Raw genomic sequence first — 23,846 nt, forward strand, 5'->3', positions numbered from 1 at the left:
ATGATGATGATGATGATGATGATGACAGTGACAGTGATGATATTCAGGTCTGAGAGCCACATTTTTACAAAAGACATTGACAGCTTGGAGGACATCATGAAGAAGGCAACCTGGATGGTGAAATGTCTCAAGTATATGCCATACAAGGATCAATTGAGGGAAATGAGGATGTGATATTTGGATGGCAGAGAGGAAAGTGGTAACTGTTAGGTTAAGTATTTTTTGGGCTGTCCTGTGGTAGAAGGATTAGATGTGTTCTGTTTGGCCTCAGATGGTAGAATAGGGGTAATGGGTGAAAATTTCAAAGAGATAGAATCAGGCCCAAGGTAAGGAAAACCTTACTATCAATTAGAGTTATCCAATAGCATAGTCAGTTTCTCCTCAATGAAGGTCTTCACTTGGGCTTATACTATGGAGTGGATTCTTGTTTGTATTTGGGTTGTTCTGTGTTAATAATTCAGCTCTCATTGCTAGATTAAACGTAACTTGGAGGACATCGGCATATCAGAGATTGCATTAGTATAGCCCACAACCCCTCTTTTCCTTCTCATTCTGTGTACCCAATGCATTATCATGTTCTTTGTTAATCTAGTAACAATTGGCTGACACATGATACAAATTGATATCGTGGAGGTACCATTTGGATGGACCATTTGACATTTTTCATTCTTTCTACATGACTATTTCACTCCTTTTCTGATCTGGTATACATTTAATTATATATTTTATGACTCTTCTTTTTAAGATTTGAATTTTATCATTATTTATTTTATTATGTATTAACAAATTCTAGAAATATGAACACTTCAACACACAAAGACTAGAAAAAAAGAGGATTGGATGTGAAACTATGAATTTCTATTACATACAATTTGTTTTTTAAAGTACATATTACATTTAAAACAAGAGTTCCCAAACCACCCTGCTTGTCTGGTTCTCTCCCGAGCTTCCTTCTGCTTTCTTCTATATATTTTTCAATGTTTCATCGATGCTCTTTTCTTTCATTCTTTGGGTTTTTTTTTTCTATGACTATCTACCAACTGTCTACCACTGTCTACCAACACCCTTCCCAACTTTTAGATGCCTCCCTTCCTAAATAGAAGCTCTTCCTTTAGGCAAATATGTAAAATCAAGTCAAAACAAACCCACACATTGCCTTTCCTAAGATATATGCCTCATTTTGCACCTCTGGTCTATCACCTCTCTGCCAAGAAGTGGGGAAGCACGTTTTGTCACCAGTCTTCCGAAGTTATGGTTGATATTTTGTTCATCAGAATTCTTAACCTTTTTAAAGTTGCTTTCTACTACGTTGTTATAGTCATTGTAGATACTGTTCTCTTTTTTTTCTGCAAACTTCACTCTGCATCAGTTCATACAAGTTGAATTGATAATTCAATGAAATACAGGCAGTCATACCTGGTTCTTTGGGTACACACCAGGAAAGATCATGATTGGCTGTGGGAAATGAGGCAACAATTGCATTTTAGTAACCACAATGGGCATAAGAGTGAACAGCACAGGAAATACAGTGACAGGTGATAAAAAGTGGGGATACAGAGGCAGACTATGTAGGGGAATGTATTGGTAAAAGGAGGCAGGCCGTTCGAGGAAGAGGAATGGAGAGGGGCTAAGTCTCATAACCACACGCTGGAGTTGGTAGCACTCAATAGCGTACACTCTTAGAGGATGGAAGGGTGTGGGGGATGGGTCAGGAGTTTGGAGTCTCATTTTTATAGGATTTTTTTAGGGACACTGACCAACTCCTTTCTGTGCCACATTGGTGTTAATTCATTCACACATCCACACCACATCAAAGTTATCATGAAACTTTAGAGTTACATCTCAGTTATCAGCATCATTTTGATGTTCTACTGGTCTCAGACTACAAAAATCTGGACTTTGTCTGGAATTTACATATCACAGGCCATAAACCTTGACAAGCAACACCTAGATGGCTTCCCCTGATTCAGCACATATTTCCAGGACATGAATTTTGGCCAATATATGATATAATTTGTAAATTATGCTCCTTTCATCTTTGGGAAAGTTTGTATGTGACTTTCAGTTTTCCCTTTGCAAATCTATTTCCTGCTATTGCCCCTTTATACCGGCTGCTTACACTGACTTGATGTGGGAAGGTGGTGAGGGGAACCAGAAGAAGATAAAATTTTAATACATGTTACCCTAGGTTGCTCTGAAACCATTCTATTCTTTGTTTCTTGTGACATCATATACCATAATTGTAATGAAATACCACTTCATGTAATTGGCAACCATTTTACTTCTGGTTATTTGTTACTATAATGAGAGTAGTTCAAGGGAGCTCCCAATCTATCAGATTGAAGCCTAGGGGTGCTATCCCATGGAGCATGTATAGGGATGGATCTAGGCCCTGCAACACTTCCAAAGAGGTATGTACTTCAGTTCAATGCTGAAGGCTTTGTGCTTTGAGGTGATGCAGCAATCTTGCAGTGCTCTCTTGGTTGACTAAAATGGCAAGAGAAAAGAGGCTGTTACAAAGAGGATTGGCCCTTGAGCCAGGAGGAGCCATCCACTTAGTAGAATTTAAGAGGAGTGATTCCACTCTTTCTCAGGAGCATATGGAGTTTGAGCTCTTCATCAGACTTCCAGGTAGTGAGAGGATCTCTTTTTCCTCCTTTCCAAGAGTTATGGGAACCATTTATATGTGTCAGTGAGAGGATGTTGCTTTTCTAGGTGAGCCTGAGGCAGTATTTCAATGTTCTATCTGCTTTTCCATGCTGTGTTCTTTCCTTGATCACAGATGACTGAACAGTGGTGCTAAGATGGTTGTTGCCAGCCTGGTTTCTAGTGGTAACCTTGTTAGTTCAAGAGGTTAAAAGTTGGTGGGTCCAGGTGCTTTCCACAAGGTGGTGGGGGTTTTTTTTTTCAACCATACTCTTTATAGAAGAGAAGATAACCTCTGACAGAAAGATCATTTGTACATGACTGGCCAGCCAGAAGCTATAAAGCATTCTCAAGTTGTTTGGACAGTATTGATCCAAGGTGAAAATGAAATGCCTATACAGTAGTACCATATAGTGATTCATGTTTTAATATGTAGGGCAGCTAGATGGCACAGTGGATAGAGCACCAGGTCTGGAGGTCAAATTTGAACTCAGGTACTTAACTAACTGTGTGACCCTGGGCAAGTCACTTAACACTGTTTACCTCTGTTTCTTCGTCTGTAAAATGAGCTGGAGAAGGAAATGACAAACCACTCCATTATCTTTACCAAGAAAACCCCAAAAGGGGTCACAAAGATTCAGGCACGATTGAAAAATAATTAAACAACAAGAAGAGTACATTGGAAATGATGGGTATCATGTTTTAAATATTTGTCAATCAATTCACATTTATGTGTGTATTGGCTAGGAATCCTTGCATTGATGACAGTAGGGGAGGAACTCCCTACCACTGGGACATAGACATCAAATCCCCAAATTCTGTTCCTAGCCCTGCTCAGTGGCTCATGAACCTAAAAGGCACTGCTGGAAGGAAATTCCCTGTTATTGAGGCACAGTGTTCAGGTCCCAGCCCTTGCACTCTACAATGAAGGGAAGATATCTTGACCAAAAGGCAAGGCTGCTAGGGCAGCTGGGTGGTGCAGTGGATAGAGCACTGGCCCTAGATTCAGGAGGACCTGAATTCAAATCCAGCCTCAGACACATAAAACTTACTAGCTGTGTGACCCTGGGCAAGTCATTTAGCCCCATTGCCTAGACAAAAACAAACAAACAAACAAAAAACCAAGACACAAGGCTGCCGAGAGTCCTAGTCCCAGTGATTCGTGGATCTAAGTGGAAACAATTACATACTAACTGAAGCACGAGGTTTAGTGACTCAGCCGTTGCATTCTCTAGAGAAAACAGAGGTAGCACTGGTGCTTCCTTTCCCTCTCCAGCCTCAGATCTGCCAGGAAACTTAGTCCCAGCTTTGGTCAGTGACCAATGAGTTAAGTGGAGCACCAGCTCACTTTATTACCCATCCGGTGGGTAGTTATTACAAGAAGCTCTAATAGTGGCACATTGACACCACGACCAGAGGTCAGTGGTGAAAGTAAACAGGACACAGAGGCCAGCTGTGCAAGTAGTGAAACCTAATAAGAAAGGGGAGAAAGGAGGAATACCTGGAGGAAGGCAGGGTCCCACTCAGGCAATTAGGTATTACCTACGGGGAAAAAAAAAAAGAGGTCACCCGCATGCATCAGCTGAGGGTAGGAGACAGCTGTGTTGTCAAGGGCCTCTTAGTGATTACTCCTCCACTGACTAAGAATCTGAATGGTGTTTTAATAGGGGTCTTCAAGGATGTCCCTTCTGCCATTCACACAGTGATGGTTCCCATCTCTAGGTACAGAATAAACAAAAGCTCACCCAAGGTTTCAATCTTGGTCATCTTGACAACGATGGCCCAATGCCAAGAAACAGGGTAGGAGATGGTCTGATCACCTTATACTAAGAAGCAGGGTAGGGGATGGTTGCTTATCAATATACACAGTCAGAGAAGACCAAGATATGTGCATGTGTGGTTGGGGAGTGGGGAGGATCAGCAAGGCAGCTAGAAAGTTTCCACAGTGAATTAAAACTGTCACAAGTCAGAGTTACAAGATGAACCCCAGGCCACAAAATGGAGGCTAAGAGATATCAAAGGATCACATAACAGTACATATTTTCCACTACAATGTGCCTTTAAAAAAAAGTGTTTCTTTTGTGGTAAGGGAAATTAAAAGCTGTCCTATGCCACAGCTGCTTTGTGTATTGAATACCTTTCTAGAAGAAACACTATTAATCCACTTTGGGAAAATCCTAGATATGAATCTATTCTAAGCTTTAAGAGGTTTTCTCTGAAGCTTCAGAAATGAATATGAGTCAGAAAGTACAGGAAGAACTCAATTGCCCCTTCTTTGGAGTCAAGGACACCTAGGATTGAATTAGGGCCCTGTTAGTTGGCAAGGGTGCTCCAGGATCTCTTGATCTCTTGATCTGTCTTTATACCGTAACCAAAAAAAAGTGCTGATATAAACATTCATGTACACGTGAGTCCTTTGGCCCTCTCTTTGACTTCTTTAGGGTATATACATAGAACTGGCATCATTGTATCAAAGGGCTAGGCACACAGTGACTTTGGAAGTCTATCACCAAGTTACTTTTTGGTTGGACCAACTCAGAGCTTCCCCAAAACGGTGAGTTAGTGTGTCTGTTTTTCACAGCCCCCCAACAAGGGCTACTTTCCTTGTTTCCCCCTAAGCTGATGATGGAGCCTCAGAACTGTTTTCATGTGTATTTCTTTTAATATTGTGATTTGGAACATTTATGCCTCTTCTGGATAACTTGTCATTTGTAACATGTTGAAGCCTATTTTCTACTTATTACACTATTTTTAATGTGAAATTTTCCAAGATCATAGCATTCCATGATTCACAGCCAGAGAACATCAACAGGCAAATATTGGCATCGAAGTGATGGGCTTTTATGTCTGAGATGCTCTTAAGGTCCTAGAAAACATTGTATGATTTTCTAAATGTGATTCAGTCCCATTTCATCCCCTTTGTGTTTAATTCCTGACCATTGTCTACCTGAAGCACCCGGTCTAGAGTCAAGGCAACCCAAGTCCAAATCCAGCCTCAGTAGCTTACTAGCTGTGTGTCCCTGGGCAAGTCATTTAACCCTGTTTGCCTCATTTTCCTTATTTGTAAAATGGGTTAGAGAAAGAAATGGCAAACAACTCTAATATCTCTGCCAAGAAATGGGGCACAAAGACTTGGACAAGACTAAAAAGAATCACTAAACAACAAAGCTTCCTACCATATGTTAAATAGGTTTAGATGAGACAGGATTTCATGGAGTTTACAGTCTGATGAGGGAACATGACATACACAGAGAGCTGCGATGGTAAGTGCATTAAGGGAAGCACAAGTTTTATGCAACATTCAATGGAGGGAACTTTGTTACTGCCTGGGGGCATCATGGTACCAATGTCTACCATCAACCAATTAATCCATCAACAATCACTTACTTATTAAGTGTTTGCTTTGGCATTGTACTAGGTACAGGAAACACAAATACAAAGAATAAAATAATCCTTAATTTCAAAGAATTTACAGTCTAACAGGGGAGACAACAAGAAAGATATAAAGTAGCACTGTGGTAAGCACTTTCAAAATATCATTTCATATGAGCCTCGCAACAACACTTGGAGGTAGGTACTGCCATTCCCTCCACTTTACAGTTGAGAGAACTGAGGCAGGCAGAGGTTAAGTGACTTACCTAGGGTCACACAGCTAGTATCTGAGGCTGGATTTCATCTCAGGTCTTCCTGACTCTAGGCCCAGTGTTCTATCCACCATGCCACGTAGCTGCCTAATAAGTTCATGCACAGATACATATAACAAATATAAAGTGAAAAAAAAAGAAGTGAAAAAATATTTTAAAAGAAGTTAAATACATGAAATACTCTAAGAATAGTTTAATCTAGAATTAGCTCAATTCAGTTAGGTTGGATCTGAAATGCATTTTTAGCATTGGAATCCAGCCTCAGACATGCACATGATCCTTGGTGTCTTCTGTACGTGAGATCTAGAACAAAATGTGTCAGGAACTCAGATACAGAAACTTGTGAATGCACCCCAGTCACCATAATGAAGACATGGGGAGAAAGGGAGGCCCCAAGACTGCTGCCACCACAACTGAACGACTTCTCTCTCTCTCTCTCCTCTCTCTCTGTATCTCTCTGTCTCTGTCTCTCTTCTCTCTATCTCTCTGTTTTTCTCTCTCTGTCTCTCTCCCCTCTCTCTCTTTCCCCCTCTATCTTTGTCTCTCTTTGTCTCTCTCTGTGTCTTTATCTCTCCATGTCTCTGTCTCTTTGTCTCTGTTTCTCTCTCCTCTCTCTTCTCTCTCTCTTTCCCCTCTCTATCTCTTTGTCTCTGTCTCTGTCTCTCTCTCCTCTCTCTGTATCTCTGTCTTGGTCTCTCTATCTTTCTCTCTTTGTCTCTCTCTGTGTCTCTCTCTCCTCTCTCTCTCTCTTTCCCTTCTCTATCTCTGTCTTTGTCTCTCTCTGTCTTTATCTCTCCGTGTCTCTGTCTCTCTCTGTCTCTGTTTCTCTCTCCTCTCTCTTCTCTCTCTTTCTCCTCTCTGTCTCTTTGTCTCTGTCTCTCTCTCTGTCTCTCTCTCTCTCTCTCTCTCTCTCTCTCTCTCTCTGCAAGTGCTCTGCTCATCACCAGATATAGCCAGCTTCATCCATAACACACTAGCTTCTTTCCCACTGTCTGACTCCCCTGAATATTCTAATGAAAATGTGAGTGTAATCAGCCTTCACTCAACTTGGCTATTCATGGAGGCCCCAGCTCTATAGGATATCAAGCTGGGGAATCTCCTCTATGTTATGCAAAATGCCTCAGGACCATGTAGTACCTCATTTTTCCTGCTGATGGAATGGTAGTGGCATTAACCTCTTTTTCTCTCCAAGCTCTCTATTCCTGGGCTAGAGATGGCTTCTTCATCCCACTTGCACCCACTCCAGCAGGTAGTGGATGGAGGAATGAGGGGGAATAAACATTTACAGAGTACGTACTATGTACCAGGGACTGTGCTAACCACTTTTTACAAATATTATCTCATTTAATCCTCACAACAATCCTGGGAAGTAGGTGCAATTATTCTCCCTATTTTACAGTTGAGGAAACCAAATCAAACAGAAGTTATGTGGCAGGCCAAGGATCATGTGTGTGTCTGCGGCTGGATCCCAACTCAGGTCTTTCTGACTCCGGTGCCAGCCCTTCATCCATTGCACCATCAGACCTGGTTCCCAGAGGATCAGTCATGTGGCTTCACCTCACTTTCAGGTTTCTTGGTGTGGAGAGAGACATACATTTAACCTATTCACAACTGCAGCTCCTGATCCCCAAATATTGTACTTTTCATTTAAACAAATCATCCAAGGTAGCACCATTAACAATCATGAAACACTTAAAGAAGAATACAAAAGCCATCATAATCATAGCCTTCCTAAACTTAGGTCACACTCTTCTACCAGGGTGCACGATGTCCATGGAGAAGATGTTCATAGGCACAGTGTCCATGGGCATACACGTATAGAAAACTAGCAGTGAGGCACATGAGAAGGTGCCAAGGAGAACTCATGACTCAGGTCTGGGGGCTTTGTTGCCCTCATTTCCTTTAGAGTACAGTCTGCACCACACATCAGCTCCTGGGTGAAACTGGCTTTTTTTCTAACTGTCATCAGCCCCCAGCTAGACAAGCCACTTATCTGCTACTCTAGGGCCAATTTTAGCAAACGGTAACCTTAAGTCTGAAGAGTTCAGTTCCCCATGTTTGTTCCCTTTTCTGGGCACCAAAGCCATATTTCACTCTTATGCTTAAAAGCACCCCCTTTGATTCTGTGATCACCAATGGTCTTCTTACCTGTGCTCTGGTTTTGAGGGGTTTCCCCTCTTAGCCATAGGGAGAAATCAAGGGCAGCAGAACCTCTGAGAAGTTTCCACTCTAGCAAGCTACTGATGGTGCGGAGAATAAGGCAGTCTTTCCCCCCAACCAGCTTTTTTGTTTTCTCTAATCATCTCCCAGAATCTAATAAGATCATTTCCATGTACCAACTGCAGAGCCTGTTTTTCTTTAGTCACATTGGACTCAATGGCCCTGCCTCTGCCAGCTTCTCAGTTCCATGGGCTTCTGATATCTATACCATCACTCCTCAGCTTTTCTTCTTGTTTCTCCAATGTCTCCTCCAATTTTTGCTTCTTGGTAACATTCCTGCCTGAAATTAAGGCCCCCTTAATTTCCCCAGTGCCTTCTCTGATTTTTACTTCTCAGTAACATTCCTGCCTGAAATTAAGGCCCCCTTAATTTCTCCAGTGCCTTCTCTGATTTTTACTTCTCAGTAACATTCCTGCCTGAAATTAAGGCCCCTTTGTACATAGCAACCCACTTCAATTGTAGGTTGAGAAACTCCAAATCCAAATTTCTGTCAGATTGAAAAAAATAGTCAATATGAAATTTTCCTGAGGTCACCTAACCAATTGCTTATGAGAGGTGAGGGAGATGAGTCAGAGATAACACCATGGTTTCAAACAAGAAAGGTTGCTGACTGGAGATAATCACTGACTGAGACTGTAAAATCTTGAAAAGAAGTATAAGTTTACAGTAAAATATAGTAAGTTTACTTATACATGTTGAATTTGAGATGAAAATATGACATCCAGGTAGAAATTCCCTTATGCAATTGGAGATACGGGTCAAGAGCTCAGAAGAAGGTTAGGGTTGGTGAAATAACAATAATAATAACTAGTATTTATATAGTGCTTACTTACTATGTGCCAACCATTGCATTAAGCACTTATACAAATGCCATCTCAGGGGCTGGAAACCTGAGGCCGAGGCCACAGGTTCTGCACCCCTGTACTATCTCATCTGACCCTCGCAACAACCCTGGGAGGGAGGTGATATTATCATCCCCACTTCATAGTTGGGGAAACTAAGACAAACATAGATAAAGATTTGGGAGCTTAGATATGGCCAGTGGAGCCATGGCAACGAATGAGATTGTCAAGGGAGAGAAAGTGTAGAGACAGAAGAGAAGAGAGCCAAGGACAGAAGTGTTTGGAGAACACAGATTTTAATAAATGAGGAAGTGGGGAAAGAGCAAGCAAAGGGGACAGAGAAAGAACAGTTAGGGAGGCAGGAGGAGGTTCAAGACAATATGTTGTTACTGAGACTTAGGAAAGAGATCGTATATAGGAAGGGGTGGTCATTAGTGTCAAATACTCTAGAGGTGACAAGTAGGATGAGGACAACTGGCCATGGGATGTGGCAATTTAGAATTCTCTTTGAGAAGGTCATTTTGGTAGACTCAGGTGGGAGGAGGGGGCCAGATTGAAAGAGGTTGAAGATGGAGTAAGAGAGTAAGCATAAATAAGTATGTATAGAATAATTTGACATATATGTGTATATATACATGTATGTATGTATATGTATATATGTGTGTATGTATCTACATCTACCTATATCTATATCTATCTATCTATCTATCTATCTATCTATCTATCTATCTATCTACTTATTTGTATCTAATGGTAGCCATCTGTAGGATGGGGAAGAGGGGAAGAAAAAAGGGAAAGAAAAAAATTTACATGAGAACTTGATTATATGTTTAAAATGAATAGCAAGTTGTACATAACACATTTGCATTTTCATGAGAAATCATCTTTTTTATTACTCTATGTTATGGAAATGCTTGTTTTATTTCATAAGTTACAAAAGGAAGAAAGAAAGAAAGAAAGAAAGAAAGAAAGAAAGAAAGAAAGAAAGAAAGAAAGAAAGAAAGGAAGGAAGGAAGAAAGAAATGATATGCAAACTCTTCAAAAGAAAGACAGAGAGAATAAGTGGTGGTTGTAAATGGATTTTTTTTCCAATTTAGTAGCAAAGGGGAGAGAAATGTGATCACATTTGGTTGGAATAGAAGGGTTATGCAAAGACTTTTTAAGATCGAGGAGACCCAAGCACGTTTGCAGGCCAATGGCAAAAGCCAGTGGAGAGGGAGAGATTAAAGAAGCCTGAATGAGAATATCATTGTTGAAGCAAGATCGCATAGTACTTATCAGAAGATGAAAGAATAATAAAGCATTTATTCAATGTCTGTTAAGTATAGAGGACTGTACTAAGTGCTTGGGACACAGACAGAAAAGTAGGACAGTTTCTACTCTCAGAGAACCTATATTTTAACCAGAGGCGACTTATTTTTTTTTATTATTGTTTAGCCATTTCAGTTGTGTCCAACTCTCCATGACCCCATTTGAGGTTTTCTTGGCAGAGATACTGTAGTGTTTGCTATTTCCTTCTCCAGCCCATTTTACAGATGAGGAACTGAGGCAAACAGGGTTAAGTGACTTACCCAGGGTCACATAGATAGTAAGTGTCTAAGGTTGGATTTGAACTCACAAAGATGAGTTTTCCTGACTCCAGGCCCGGCACTCTATCCACTGTGCCACCTAGCTGCTCTGATGCAGTGGGTAGAATGCTGTAATTGGAGGCAGGAAGACCTGGGTTCAAATCCCATCTCAGATACTTATTAGCTATGTGACCACAGGCAAGTCACTTTATCTCACGAGACTGTAGTTCCTTATCTATAAAATGAAGAGTGTGGATTCAATGACATGTGGGATCCCCTCTAACTCTAAGTCTGTGAGTCTATGATCTTAACATGGAAAACAACACATGTAGGAGATTTCAGCTCGCAGTTCAGATGGCAAGGTCCAGTGGTTCTTAGGCAGATGCTAACCCAAAACAAAGATGGATCGAGGTCACAGGCAGAGGCATTAGCTCAAGTGAAGAATAGGAATACATCTTCCTCTGTGACCAGAGAAAAGAGAAGAGTGAGGTTGAGAAGCTATGAGGCTGGGGGTGGATGGGAATAAAGGGAGTTTCTGCCAGATGGCCTCATTAAGTAGGAAGTTAAGTGATGTGCTATAGATGTGGGGTGTGGCAATGTGGTTGTGAGCGTTGGGAGATATGAAAAGGGTTAGAATGGTCTCTGTGGGAAATGAGAGACAAAGCACAATAGATAGATTGTTGAACAGCTGGTGAGGGACCATGAGGGACCATGGTGAGGTTATGCAACATCAGTCTCTATTGAATAAAACCTTACTGGATTCATGACTTTCTCCAGTTATTCTCAGCAGCTCTGGAGCAGGAAAAGAGAAATTGGACAGTATTAATTACCCAGGGATGAGGATTCACAGGTCCAGAACAGTGAAAGATCAGGAGTGTAAAGGATTTGAAGGTAGTGGCTAGCAAGACATTATATTGGCAGATCAAGTTCAAGGACAGGTGAGGAGACAAGTAAAATAGAATGGGAGAAAGGGACCAGAGCACGGAGGGGTTATAGGATTAGAAGTGAGGTAAGGGGAAAGGGTTGATAGTGTAAGCAAGAAGGCAAGTGGGCTTGAAAAATAAGAGGTTGTTGTTGAATAATTTAATTGCTAAGTTGGGGATCTTATAGGTGACAGAGTGAATTAAGGCAGAGAAGGAAGTCATTGGTATTGAATAGACTGATAAACTGTGTGGTTAAGGATGTTAGAGGAGACATTGTTACCCACATAGCACATATGTGCCTGCTTATCCAGCACTTAGATGAAGCAAAGATGGTAAACAAATGATAGAGTTCACGTCAAATACTCTAAAATGTTTACTATACAAGAACAATGCATATTACATCTCAAGTACTGTATGTTAAAGTGTTTTATATGAACACTGCATGCATATGGTATTTGGAGTCCAAAAAAGAGTCATCAAGATCAATGTGGAAGTGATGATGTTGATGATAGGAATAGGATGGAGAAGAAGAAGACCCTAAACCAAGTACTGATGACAGCAACAAGGATGGGAAGAGGATGGCATGAACAGATAGCTTGGACTTTGAAGGAAGAAAGAATATTTAGGGGTGGTGTCGGAGAAACAGTCTAAAAGTGGCAAAATAGAGAAAGGAGTGGGCAGCTAGTACATAGAGTGCTAGGCCTGGAGTCAGGAACACTTCGCTTCTTGAGTTCAAATCTGGCCTCAGACACTTAACCTGGGCAAATCATTTAACTCTGTCTCAGTTTTCTCATCCATAAAATGAGCTGGAGAAGGAAATGGCAAACCACTCCAGTATCTTCGCTAAGAAAACCCCAAATGAGGTCACGAAGAGTCAGACATGACTGTAAAATGAATGAACAACAAGAAAAAGGAATATGCCAACCTCTCCTCCCTGATTCAGAGGAAGAGGGAGACCATTACATTCCACTGGAGAGGGTTGCAAGGGTTTTGGTATCCTCAGGGGAAAGCCAGGTTTCAGTTAAAGCAAAGAAACAAGAGGAATGTTTATTGAAAACTCAAAATGTAGAAGAATCTGCTTGAATGGATAAAAGGTTTCAAAGGATGCCATAGAATGGACTAGAAGAGGGGTGGGCTAGGGAGCAACAGGATTGATTCGGTGTTAGAAGAGACAGAAAGAACATGAAGCTTTACCTCTAGTAGTAAGCCTGGATGATTGTGTTTGAAAACAGCTAGCAGCTAACATTTATGTAGCATGTCACAGTTCCCAAAGTGGGCTTTGCATATCTTAGTGATAGGTCCATTCCCATTAACTATTGTCCTATATCTCTCCTCTCTTTTGTGGATAAACTCCTTGAGAATACCACCTACAGCTGGTGCCTCCACTTCCTCCCCTGTTGCTCTCTTCTTCACTCTTGGCAGTCTGGCTTCCATCCTTATCAGTCAACTGAAACTGGTCCCTCCAAAGTAACAATGATCTCTTAATTGTCAAGTCTAATAGCCTTTTCTCAGTTCTTATCCTTTGAACTCTCTGCAGCCTTTCACAATGTCAATTAACCTCTCCTGAGGTTTCAGGTGGCATTTGAGGTAGTATTTCAGTTGGGCATTTAAGTCAGGTCAAGTAAACCTAAGCCATTATTTTCTTTCATGGGTGGCCTACTGGCAGCCACTGTAACCTCAAGTAGTGGGTGGTATAAATGACTGACCCAATAGGAGCAAGGAGATTATAAATGAATGTTTGCTTGTCTTGTAAGAGCACTATTGTCAAACATAGGGCAGGATGATATTGGTAGTTCTGATTCAGCTGAACTCAGTGCCAAGACCTCCCAGGGAATTCCTTTTTTTCCTCCATGGAGAGCTTTCTTACATGTTAACAAATGAAGCCAGTATCTAGTGGAGAATCAATCCACCAGATCTGAGAAGATGGGAAGATGCCTTGGTAGGAGGCTTTTTACAGGGTCAAGAAGGATCCTAGGGACCAGATCTCCAGTGCCAATCCTTCTTTTATGCATGAAACAAAGACACTTTTATGCTCTAGCTGCGTGTGTGGCAGGGGGTGCCATCAACCAGCATCTCCTAATTGCTATGCGATTTATAATCCTAGCTTCCTCTCAGCCTAGGTTTTCCTCCCCTGTACCCCACCTTGAAATCCTATTCAAACTACAGCCTAGGGATTTCCACCTTAAAATCCTATATGCTCCTTCCCTTATGATGTATATAGGACTGGCCATAAGCCACTATATCCTCTTAAGCCCATAGGTTTTGGCTTTGGTTTGGTTTTTGGTCCCACCTTCCAGCCCTCTCCCATCTGTTCATAGGATATATGGCTACCATATTAGCTGTAGCACAGTAGCAAAACACTAAGTGCATATGTTTCTCTAGGCCTTTATCTATTAAGTTTTCAGTGTGAGCGTTTATGCCTAGGAAATTGGCGACTGCTACCAGAGCTTGATTTATTAGTTTGTTGAACTAGACTTAGGAAAGTGATGGAGAAAATGGTAATAATGCAGATTAAACTTAAAAGTATGTTGCACATTAAGTTTTTTTCTCCCAAAGAGCTTGTTGTTAAACATTTACCAGCACATTCCTGTTTCGGTGTGTTGTACATGTATGCATACACATATATACAGAAATGTTATATATTCATATATTCTATGTTCTATTTCGATTCCCTGAAATAGTGATATATGTACCATATATGTGATATCCCACATATTTGTATATCTCATATTCCAGACTCTATATGTGTGAATGAGTATATGTGTCTATATATGTGTATACACACACACACACACACACACACACACATATATGTATCACCATTACATAGTGAGTTAATATGGTATAACGGAAAAAGTACTGGTCTTTGAGTCAGAAGAGCTACTATCTGTGTGATTCTGAGTAATTCATTTCATTTATCTGAGCCTTGGTTTCCTCATCTATAAAATGAAAAATAAAACTTACCTTACTTACCATATTCATCCTACATTGCCTACCATCTACTATACATACATGTCTTAAGAATCTATGAGGGTCAATAGGCATCCACAGTGGTCTTTTTAGATAGTCGTTTCTTCTCTTCCTTATCAGAATGGTTTCTCTTTGTAGCTTCAGAATTTCATTTTTGAAAGCTTCTTCTCCCTCTCGGGCTTACTTCCTCCATGCAGTTTTAGGTTATGGGGTTTTAACTAACCTTCCTCTGGATTTCCTAATAACTGCTCTTCCAAATTCCCAGGTACAGCTTCCATATGTTCAGTTTTCCATCTTCTTATTTATCAAACTGAGTTGCTAGAACCCCAAAGATCCCACCATTTCTACTTCATCAGCTAGTTCTTTCTTGTTGGTCAGAATCAGTTCCTAAATACTAGTTCCCTTTGTTACTTCCTCTCTTTTAAAAAATACAACAGTGACCAGATACAATCCTCTTAGACTGATCTTTGTTTATGGAAATTTTTTTTAATGTTTGTCAAATTCACAATAAAAAGAGAGAATTTTTGAAAAATAAAAAAATAAATGAAACCACAATTTCTAAATATGCTTTTAGGAATTTCACCCACAACTATCTTTTTATATTAGGGTTTTGCAGAATTAAAAACCAGTAACATAAAAAATAGCCATAGAAGTGGTAGGGATCTTAGAGATTATCTAGCCTAACTTCATTTTACAGATAAGGAAACTGTGATTACAAAAAAAGTGGCTTGGCCAGTTAGGAGTGGCAGAAGCTGTAGGAGTACTTAGATGTCCTGACTTGTTGACTCCGAGTCCAAATCTGTCTGTCTGTCTGTCTGTCTGTCTCTCTCTCTCTCTCTGTCTGTCTGTCTCTGTCTCTCTGTCTCTCTCTCTCTCTGTCTCTGTCTCTCTCTCTCTGTAAACAGAAGTTAAGTGACTTGCCCAGAATCACACAGCTAAAGTACCTGGAGTCGGATTTGAATTCAGGTGCTCATGACTCCAGGGCCAGCTCTCTATCCACTGTGCCATGTAGCTGCCCCTTCTGAAATTTTTTGTGATTTTTTTTTTTTTACATAGAGGGGCAATGTAGGGATGATGGATAGAGTGCTGAACTGAGAGGTGGGAAGAAGACCTGAGTTCAATACCCCTCTCTGACACATAGTAGCTGCATGGCTGTGAGCAAGTCACAAGGACACAAAAGGATAATAATTACTTATAAAGCCATAGAAAGAGAAAACCAAGGTGGAATAAAGCTTAAAACACAAAGAATTCTTCTAATACTCTTCGATTTACTTTATTTCCCAAATGATCACCTAAGACATTGGTTATTTTCAATCTGAAAAACACTAACATATGTGTGTGTGTGTGTGTGTGTGTGTGTGTGTGTGTGTACACACATGGACACACATACATATTTGTGTCTAATGGTAGCCATCTCTAGAGTGGGGAGGCGGAGGAAGAAAAAAAAGGAAAAAAGAAAGTTATGTGATAACTTTATTATATATTTAAAAGCAATAACAAGTTATATATAATAGATTTGTAGTTTCATGTGCAATCATCTTTTTTTCTATTCTACTACATTATGGAAATGCTTGTTTTATTTCTTAAGTTCAGAAGAAAAGAAAATTAAAAAAAAAACCCCACTAACAAGAAGATCATTGGGAAATGGGAGAATTATTTTTAAGTTTTATTGGTATTTTTCTTTATCACCAATTTCCCTCCAACACACACACACACACACACACACACACACACACACACAAACACACACATCATTACCATCCTCATAACAGAAAAACAGAGAAATAAAATTAGCCAACATTTCAGCTCATGTTTATTAGAATCAATGTTCTTTACCTGTAGTCCTTCATTTCTTCGAAGGAAGGGGGAAGGTACATTTCAAGATCTCTTCTTTGGAACCATGATTGGTCATGACAGCTACATAGTGTTCAGTTTAATTTTAGTGTTTTTTTTTCACTCACTTTATTGTAATAATTATGTGTGTGTTGTATATGTAATTTTGGGTGTGTAATTGTATATGTAATTTTTTTCCATGTGTCTCCCCCTAGATGTCAAACCTAAAGTGCAAGACTGACTATCTTATCTGCCTATTCAGTAAACTCCAATGGCTCCCTGTTATCTTTAGGATGCAATTATAATTTGGCTTTTAGAGCCCTTCATACCTTGCTATCTTGCCAGTCTTCATACACCTCACTCCCCTACACACACTTGGTGATCCATTGGCCTCCTTACTGCTCCTCACACAAGACATTCTCTCTCCAGACTCCAAGCATTTTGGCCCTCCATTTCCCAATGAATTCCAGTTTCTGGAATTCTCTTACTCCTCCTGGCTTCCTTCAAATCCCAGCTAAAATTCCACCATCTAGGAGTCTTTCCCAATTCCCTTTAATGCTAATGCCTATTGTCTCCTGACTAGTTCAATTTATCTTGTATATATCTTCTTTTACCTGGTGGTTTTCTTATCATCTCCCCATTAGACCATGATCTCCTTTTTTGCAAGGAAAGATTATGGGTTTTTTTTTTTTTTAATTTTGCTTTGGTTTCATGTTGGTGGTTTTTTGTTTGTTTGGGTTTTGTTTTTGTTTTACCTTTCTTTGTATTACCAGGGCTTAACGTAGTATATGGTACAAAGTAAATACTTAATAAATGCTTACTGAAAATTAAATAAATAAATAAATAAATAAATGTTTATTGACTTATGACCTAGAACAGAAATTTTTGTTTCTGTGCTTGATGGAAGCTGATATTTCTTAAAGTTTGGTGGGTTTAGAAATACTAAAATATTTAAAATGTTCTAAGCTTGTGGAGGTTTTGTTTGAAATAGTGAGAAGTTATAGTGACCAAGATGCAAGCTCTTATCCAGGACAAGTAGGAGAGGTGAGGTACATTTCTTGCCAATGATTGTCCTTGGCCCATTGTCCCCACTCCTTGTGCTCCTTTGCTGACCCCACTCCTAAAGATCCCCCTCCCCTCACAGGTTCAGCCATCCCCAATTCTTTTCCCCAGCTATTGAATCTTCTCTCCTACATGCCTAGGTTACTCTGTGAACCTTCAAACATGGCACCTATAAGTGTGTTATTATTCCCTTCATCTCACTGTTGTCTTTTTTGAGAGGGTTTAGATCAAGGCAATCCTGGGACAAGTCACTATCCAGCTATTTTTAAAAATACTTAATGTTCTACAGACTAACACACAGCTGAATAAAATAATTGCTTTTTGTAGTTGAATAAGAGTGTTAGGGTGTAAGCTTGTCTCCTCTTGGCTCACTGGAAGCCTTCCTGCTTGTCACAACTCCAGTAGCTGAGAAGGCAACAGGAATGGTAGGTAGACCCTGGCAGACTTCCCTTTGGTGCCCGTTACCAGAGATGATTACAAAGCAGCTGAAAGGAGTCCCCAGCATGAGCGTGGGAGTACCAAGTGTCTTCAATGGAAATGTGAATAACAGCACTGGGTGCTTTGCTGAATGGTTTGCCTTGTCAGCCTCTTTAAAGACATAGAGGAGGTCATGGAAATTGACTTCTCTGAAAGCAGAACAAGCAATGAATTGGGGATTCTTTTTATTCCACGCGTCATTACTCATCACTTGGCAACTTCTTGTTACCCCTGATTCCAGGACGTTGGTGGCTTGAGAACGCTTCACAAACAGCTACCGGTGTCTGGTGGCCATTGCAATAAACAGATATATCCCTCTCATGGAAATTCTGGCTGTATTTCTACCTTCGCAGCATTTCTTATATAGGTCTCCGCTCTGCTGACACAGCCGCCTCCCTAGTTCAGGTTCTCATCACCTCTGGCCTAGGTTATTTCATTAGCTTTCTAACTGGTCTTCCAGCCTCAACTTTCTACTCACTCCAATCCATCTTCCACTCAGCTGCCAAAGAATTTTCTCAATCATATATGTGAGCGACTCTCTCTCACACACACACACTCAGTAAACTCCAGTGGCTTCCTAAAATCTTCAAGGTCAAATATAAATTCTTCTGTTTGGCATCTAAGGGACCACAACCTGGCTCCTTACAACCTTTCCTGTTTTCCTGTACTTTATACCTAGGTAGTGAAGTGGATAGAACACTGGCTCTGGAATCAGGAGGATCTGAATTCAAAACTAGCCTCAGATATTTATTAGCTGTGTGACCTTGGGCAAGTCACTTAACCCTGTTGGTCTCAGTTTCCTCATCTATAAAATGAGCTGGGGAAGGAAATGGCAAGCCACTCCAGTATCTTTGCCAAGAAAACCCCAAATCAGGTCATGAAGAGTTGAACATAACTAACAGGACCCAGCAACACAATCCGACTCTACTGCCTACTTGCTCCTCAGACTCAACATTCTGTTACCTACTTCTTTGCTTTTGACTGCCTGTCTCCCATGCATAGGATGAACTCCCTCTTACCTCCACTTCTTTTGTTTTTTAATAAGTTTTTATTAATATATTTTGTTTTTTAATCACCTAAACACCCCCTTTGGTTCTCCTCCCCATCCCTTTTGACATAGAATTTTTTTAAGAAAAAGAATGTTAAAAAATCAGCAAAAACTGATCAAGACATTTTTTTAAAAAACCTGATACTATATGTGTGACCCTGGTTTCCAGCCAAGGAACGTTTTTCATGGGATTCTCTTAATTGGTGGAGAGAATGCTGACTCAACACTTTGTGTCTGCATGACGGGTGGAGTTGGCCCAAAAGCTTTGAGGGAGATATTCTTTACCCCTTGAGAGAATCCCAGCCTTTCTTTCCTGTCTTATTCAAGCCTCAGCTGAAGTCTCACCTTCTTCCAGGAGCCGTTCCCAATCCTTCTTTATTCTAGTACCTTTCCTCTCCTGATTATTTCCCATTTATTCTGTACATAGCTTATTTATACCTAGTTGTTTGCACGTCATCTCTCCCATTAGACTGCGAGCTCTTTGAGGACAGGAACTGCCTTTTGCCTTTCTATTCAAGAATACCCCCAGCACTAGGCAGAGTGCCTAGCACACAATTAGCATGAGTGCTAATTGACTGACTTACCCTGAATTTCAGATCACTATTAACCATTAATGTTCTGTCCCTACCAGGCTAAGTATGATTCTTCTTGGCAGTGTAAAGAGAGGCAAAATAACAATTGAATAACATTACTGTCTCTTCATCACTCTTTATCACCATCCCATCCCATCTGGTTCTCTTCTTTCTTTGAAGTTAGGATGAGATTGCCACACCTCCATGCTCAATCTTTGAGTGATCAAGGAAAGAGAGAGGAAAGAAATGTCACATTAAGGGAGACAGGCAAATATTGTCCCAATTAAAAAAATAAAGGAACAGGGTAGAATTTGAACACTTGAAAAAAGCCAGTAAGCTTGATTTTAAATCCTGGCAAAATTCTAGAATGGTTTGTTACAGGAACAGCTTTTGAACACTTAGAATCGAAAGTGATGATCGCTAAGAGCCAACATGGCTTCAAGAACATGACATGCCAGGCTACATTTTTTTTCTTCCTTTTTTTTTTTTAAACATAGTTGCCAGATTAGAGAAATGCTGTAGGAATAGTATACCTCGTTTTCAACAGAGTATTTGACAGTCTTTCATGCAATCTGTGTTTATTGAGAGGTGTAATTCCCAGGAATAAGAAGGAGCTAGGCCCATTCATTCTGGACCACACCTATAGTATTGTAATGAGTTATGGGCATCACATTTTGGGAAGGACATTGATAAAATGGAGAATGTCTGCAGGAGGACCACAGAGAGTAGTAATAGGCCTGGGGTCTATGCCATATCAATCAACGAATCAAGAAGTATTCATTAAGTGCCTACTAGAAGATATGCCAGGGGGCAGCTGGGTGGCCCAGTAGATAGAGTGCTGGGCCTGGAGGCAGGAAGACTCATCTTCACAAGTTCAAAGCCTAGGTTGCTGAAAGAAACAGGAAAAAAGAACATTTGTGTGTGAAACACTTTTAAAAAATCAAATTTAGAAGGAAAACAGTCAATCAAGTAAATATCTTTGTAAGAAACCATCAAGTGTTCTGAGAAGACTAGAGAGAGACTCTAGTCTGTCTCAGAGACAAAAGCCTGGACTTAACATGGGGATGGCTACAAGGCATTGTTCTCCAACACTTTTGAAAAGTTTTAAAGGATAAAAGTGAGAAATGTAAATCACAGAACTGTCTGGGGCCTGTGACAAGATTGTTTGTTGTTTGTTTGTGGCATACCTGACAGAATTATAGATTGTTGTGTTTTCAAACCCAAGTTAGAAATGGATCACTACTCATGAATAAGCTCTGATTTGAGGCATTAGAAGTCACAGGCGACTAGATGAAGATCGAAGAGGAGAAACTAGGAGAATGAGAAGACACACCAGTCATCTGAAGAGAGATACTGACAAAGAACTGTCCCTTGTCACCATACAGAGGACAGGAGCATCACAAGGAGAGACCCCTTACTTCGGGCGTGCTCTCTGACACTATGCACATGGGTGGGAGAGTATGACCCAGGTTTATGAATGGACTGTTTAAATCATTTCTAATTTCATCTTCTATTCAGTAAATGTTACGGTTTTTCTTGGGTTTGCATTCTCACTCAGTCTATGTTCCATGTCTAATGACTGATACAACGGTGTCACTGTGATTGATTTTGTGCAAATTGAAACACATAAGTGGGGGCTCAAAAGCTAAAGTGGCAAGTAGTAGGAGTATATCCCCCCCTACATGCTAGGGTTCCCCCCCTCCAGATCCTGAGAATAGATAGTAGCTATGTGACTACTCCGTCTGGGGATACCACTCTGACCTGCCAGCATTGACAAACCGGCTCCAGGCCCTGGGGGAGAGGATTGAGGGTAAGCAGAGGCTGTTATTTGCAGGCTAAACTTATAAAGTCAGCAAGCTATTTCTTCTTCTTGTAGGCTATCAGTTACACTAGTCCCTTCAGAGTGTCCTTAGTCAAAACTCTAGAAGACGAGAGTGTGCATCCATCCTTGCAGCACCTGGCCTGTGGAGGAACTCTTCCCCTTGCCCTAGTGTTTGGTGGCTAAGCCCTGCCTTCCTACTGCTGTGAATTGCTTAATATATTCTTCTCCTGGGGAGAGTTATTGACACTCACTGGTCCAGAGTATGCATGCCTTTCCTCTTCCTGGTGTCCAGTTATTAACAACCATGGGGAGGTAATGCAGCTGAAACCACAGAGACAGAAAGAGAGTACACATAGACACTGCCCCCGGATATTGCAATGGTATTTCTGCCTCTGCCAAAGTTCCATCCAGCCTGCATCTTTAAATGATGGGGGAGCAGTCAATACTACTGTTGCCATTCTAAGCTGAAGGTCGAGAGAGGCAAAATTGTTTAGGGATTATTAAATCAATCTACTTTCCAGTCAAGGCTTTTAGGCTGAATTATCCTCTCTGAGTTTCATTTTCTTCCTCTGTGAATTGAGGGTGTTGGCCTCCACAAAAGGAAGCTGAGGCCGAGAAGGATGCTATGACTTGTCCAAAAGCACACAGCTGTTTTAGAGATAGAGCTGGCGCTAGAGCTATGGATTTCCCGACTCCTGGTCCAATACTCTTTTAAATGAATGAATAAGGGGCAGCTGGGTGACGCAGTGGACAGAGCACCGGCCCTGAAGTCAGGAGTACCTGAGATCAAATCTGCCCTCAGACCAAACATTTGACACTTACTAGCTGTGTGACCCTGGGCAAGTCACTTAACCCCAATTGCCTAAAAATAAAACAAACAAAAAATGAATGAATAAGCATGACTAGCACTATTTGTTGTTGTTCAGGAAGGTCCTATTCTTCATGACCCCCTTTGGGGTTTTCTTGGCAAAGATGCTGGAAGGATTTGCCAATTCTTTCTCTAGTTCATTTTACAGATGAGGAAACTAAAGCAAATAGGGTGAAGTGACTTGCTTAGGGTCACACAGTACCTGAAGCTAAATTTGAACTCATGAAGATGGGTATTCCTGATTCCAAGTTCTATCCACTTGGCCACTTAGCTGCCCAACACGAGCTAAGTACTGTGCTAAGTGCTGGGGATAGAAATTAAAAGCCAAGACAATTGCTGCCCTCAAGGATCTTATATTCTAATAGAGGAAAACAATATACCTAGGGGAGTTGGGGGGTGGGGAGCACTTTTGTCCAGAATTTTACAAGGACACTATGAGATTTTAAACACACACACACACACACACACACACACACACACACACACACACACACACACACTTCATAAAATGACATTACAAATGACCAGGGAAGACTGGGTATAAGAAAATAAATTTGGCAAAAATTAAAATTAGTAAAAAACATTAAATAGAGGGTGATTTAAACCCATATCTGTCTTGACTTCAAGTCCAATGCTTCACTGTCACCTAAGTATTCTTCACTGATAATAGGAACATGCGAATAAAGACTTTCAGAGCTGTAGGCTCAGAAATATTCTTTTATTGACTAGCATGACTAGTTCTCACCAGCAGCTAACCCCTCTAATCAAATTGATAAATCAACAAGCATTTATTAAGCAACTACTATATTCCAGGACTATTATTAAACACCTACTATATTCCAGGCACAATGCTAAGCACTGGGGACACTGAGAGCAGTCCCTGCACTCAAGGAGCTCACAGTCTAATGGGGGAGACAACACGCAAAGCAACTATATGAGAAAGATACATAAGAGATAAATTGGAAATAATCTTGGAAGGCATTAAGATTAAGGAGAATGAGGACGGGCATCTTGTAGAAGGTGGGACTTTAGCTTATTCTTAGAGGTGAGAAGTGAGAAATTTCCAGGCCTGGGATAGTGCCAGGGGAAACTGAGGGAAAATGGCCAGAGTTGGGAGCTAGAGTGTCTTATGCAAGGAGGCCAATGTGGCTGGATCATAGACAATGATAATACAAAAGTTTTATTTGTGAAGGTCCAAAATGAGTCTGAGATCCAGAAAGACCATCCAATCAGGGAAGAGAGAGGTGATCACGAGAGACACAATGAGCGGCGGGTCACTAGGAAATTGGAGCATGTGTCAGGCATCCCACTTTCGTTGTTTAAGTAGATCAGAGTGGGACCAGCATTATGG

At 40.7% G+C, this 23,846-nt stretch overlaps 1 long non-coding RNA gene across 2 annotated transcripts; it reads right to left on the reverse strand.

The window, feature by feature from the left end:
• Positions 1–836: 836 nt before the first annotated feature.
• On the reverse strand, positions 837–15,181 carry LOC110219402 (uncharacterized). Of its 2 annotated transcripts, XR_002327616.2 has the most exons (4): positions 15,037–15,181; positions 6,285–6,377; positions 4,148–4,188; positions 837–1,455 (listed from the first exon to the last, which is right to left on the reverse strand). It is a non-coding gene; the product is annotated as an uncharacterized LOC110219402 (long non-coding RNA). The 2 variants fall into 2 exon arrangements; XR_013486869.1 differs by having other exon boundaries at positions 837–4,188.
• Positions 15,182–23,846: the final 8,665 nt, after the last annotated feature.

The sequence above is a fragment of the Phascolarctos cinereus genome, unplaced genomic scaffold, assembly GCF_003287225.1.
Source record: "Phascolarctos cinereus isolate Bilbo 61053 unplaced genomic scaffold, phaCin_HiC Scaffold_5;HRSCAF=322, whole genome shotgun sequence".
NCBI lineage: Eukaryota > Metazoa > Chordata > Mammalia > Diprotodontia > Phascolarctidae > Phascolarctos > Phascolarctos cinereus.